This window comes from Triticum dicoccoides, chromosome 4B (genome assembly GCF_002162155.2).
Source record: "Triticum dicoccoides isolate Atlit2015 ecotype Zavitan chromosome 4B, WEW_v2.0, whole genome shotgun sequence".
NCBI classification, from domain to species: Eukaryota; Viridiplantae; Streptophyta; class Magnoliopsida; order Poales; family Poaceae; genus Triticum; species Triticum dicoccoides.
This window is the reverse complement of record NC_041387.1, coordinates 309190831-309194302: the sequence shown is the minus strand read 5'-3', so window position 1 is coordinate 309194302 and position 3472 is coordinate 309190831.

The window sequence follows — 3472 nt, the reverse complement described above, 5'->3', positions numbered from 1 at the left end:
TAGGCTGAATCTGTTATTTCGTGATGCTATATAAACCTGCTGCTACAAGTCATTCTATGCATAATATGGAGATGTTCACTAAGGGTGTTTTGTTCTACATGTCATGCTATATCCATTCATGCCCCTGGTTGCAATTATAGCTTGCTATAGCTTGTTCATATCTTGCTTCAAAGTTGCTTGATAATGTTGTTGTCAGCCTATTAACATTAAGTTCAGTTGTTGCCATGTGTTTTGCTAGTGATCCATGCACCCTATGAACTTGCTATTGCCATGCTTAGCTTCATAAATATGTCTTCTTACTGTTGGTTGCCTTTCCATGCCATGTATTGCTCTGTGGTGAGTGGTACAAGCTCACCAACATGCCTACTTATCGTTGTTCCTGCCATGTTTGAATCTGTATTATAACTTGCTATGTTTACATGGGTGCCATCATATTTTCTGATCCTTTTTGGCTCATGGTCAGTAAAGGACTTTTGATCTATGCATTTAGTAGATTCATGCCATGCCTTTGTTTGCCATGATAAGTTCCTGTAACATGTTGTTTGATAGCTCTGAACATTGCAACCTGATGTTAATTTCTGCAAAGTCCGAAACTGATATTATTTGCAATCTTGCCATGTGTGTTTGAGCATGTTTTAGTAGTTTCCGGAGATAGCTTAGTATTCATGTTTTCTTATGCTTTACCTATAAATCATGCCCATGCCTTTTGTTTTCTTGTTGAGGTCCTGTAGCATGTTGTTTTGATGCTTGCAATATGCCTAGTTGTTGTTTTGGACAGATTGTTGCTATAACTTGTTTCATGTGTGTGTGTTGAACCGTTGCTCCGTTTTGAGTGTGATCTATATGAAACTTGCTTGATTTTGCATGTAGTTTCATATTATCATGTTGCATCCTTATTTTGAGGTGTTTGCTTGATGTTTGGATGCATTTTGCATCAATGCCATGCTTAACTTGTTTTGCTCATATCTTCTAGGCCGTAGCTCCGAATTAAACGAACCTTATATGTAACTTTACTAGAATTTCATGTAGATCATCTTTGTGCATCTTAAATTGCTGTTTAACAACTTAAACATAAGGTTTATTCTGATCTGGACCAATTTCGAAATATGCATATGAGGACTTACCGGAATTGTTATATGTTATTCCCGGCCTCATTTAAACTTGTCTTGATGTGTTGCCCTTGTTTGCATCATCTCTTGCCATGAGTAGCTTCATGTAGCCTTGCCATGCATCATGCTTGTTGTGCTTCATGCCTTGTTCATGTGTGGTGTGTTTACCTTGTTGTGTGCTTCTTTTCGATAGTTCCTGTTTCGTTGCGATCGTGAGGATTCGTTCGTCTACGCTTGGTTCGGCTTCATCCGTTCGTCTTCTTCATGGACTCGTTCTTCTTCCTTGCGGGATTTCAGGCAAGATGACCGCTACCCTGGATCTCACTACTATCATTGCTATGCTAGTTGCTTCGTTCTATCGCTATGCTGCGTTACCTATCATTTACTCTTCAAGCCTCCCAAATTGCCATGAACCTCTAACCTTTGACACCCTTCCTAGCAAACCATTGCTTGGCTATGTTACCGCTTTCGCTCAGCCCCTCTTATAGCGTTGTTAGTTGCAGGTGAAGTTGAAGATTGCTCCATGACAGACAGGATTATGTTGGGATATCACAATATCTCTTATATTATTAATGCATCTATATATTTGGTAAAGGGTGGAAGGCTCGGCCTTATGCCCGGTGTTTTGTTCCACTCTTGCCGCCCTAGTTTCCGTCATACCAGTGTTATGTTCTCGGATTTTGCGTTCCTTACGCGGTCGGGTGATTTATGGGACACCCTTAACAGTTCACTTTGAATAAAACTCCTCCAGCAAGGCCCAACCTTGGTTTTACCATTTGCCTCACCATCGCCTACATTTCCATTGGGAGTAATTAACCCAAGGGTCATCTTTATTACAGCCCCCCCGGGCCAATGCTTGTCTAAGTGTTGGTCCAAACTAGAGCACCGTGCGGGACCATCCCTTGGCAACTTGGGTTACGTCGGTACCTGTACGCTTAGCTTATCCGGTGTTGCCCTCAGAACGAGATATGTGCAGCTCCTATTGGGATTGTCGGCGCATCGGGCGGTCTTGCTGGTCTTGTTTTACCATTGTCGAAATGTCTTGTAAACCGGGATTCCGAGTCTGATCGGTTCTTCCTGGGAGAAGGTATATCCTTCGTTGATCGCGAGAGCTTATCATGGGCTAAGTTGGGACACCCCTGCAGGGTATAAACTTTCGAAAGCCATGCCTGCGGTTATAGGCAGATGGGAATTTATTAATGTCCGGTTGTAGATAACTTGACACCAGATCCGAATTAAAATGCATCAACCGCGTGTGTAGCCGTGATGGTCTCTTTTTGGCGGAGTCCGGGAAGTGAACACGGTTTCTGTGTTATGTTTGATGTAAGTAGGAGTTCAGGATCACTTCTTGATCATTGCTAGCTTCACGACCGTTCCGCTTGCTCTCTTCTCGCTCTTATTTGCGTATGTTAGCCACCATATATGCTTAGTCACTGCTGCAGCCTCACCACTTTACTCCTTCCTTTCCCATTAAGCTTTGCTAGTCTTGATACCCATGGTAATGGGATTGCTGAGTCCTCGTGGCTCACAGATTACTACAACAACAGTTGCAGGTACAGGTTATGCGATGATCATGACGCGAGTGCGATATTTGCTTGTGTTGGAGTTCTTCTTCTGCTTCTTCTTCAATTAGGGGATATGTTCCAGGTCGGCAGCCTGGGCTAGCAGGGTGGATGTCATTTGAGTTTCTGTTTGTGTTTCATCTGTAGTCGGATGATGCTCTGATGTATTGTGATGTTGTATTCGTGTGGCATTGTATGCCTTATGTATGTGTCCCCATCTATTATGTAATGTTGATGTAATGATATCCACCTTGCAAAAGCGTTTCAATATGCGGGTCTATCCTTGGTGGGACCTTCGAGTTCCTTTTGGATAGGGTCGCATATTGGGCGTGACAAGTTGGTATCAGAGCCTCGACCGACCCTAGGAGCCCCCTTGATTGATCGTGTAGTCTGGCTGTTGTTGAGTCTAGAAGAAAACTGTTTTCGGAGTCTAGTTATATCGGAGAGTAGGAATTCTTTTTACTCATCAGCCTCTTCGTCGCTCTTGTAAGGAATCTTGACGTAGGTGTTTTGAATTACTCCTCTCTCCCTTCAAAATTTTCTTTAGGATCACGCAGTTGGTTTTCCGATCGTTGATTCTCTTCTCTTTTCATCCGGTGCATTTCTCGTCAAGTCGACTCGAGCATCTTCTTCATTGAGTTCATTCCTCAGTTGTTTTCTTTTTTCCCACCCGCCCACCCCCTCTTCTTCTCGGAACCAGATTCCGTAATCGAGTATCCATCCTACTCGTGCGAAGCTTTTGCTCTCTCTCCTCAATGATTTCAACCAGTGTTGTCTCTTCAAGATATTCGTCGGTTTCCC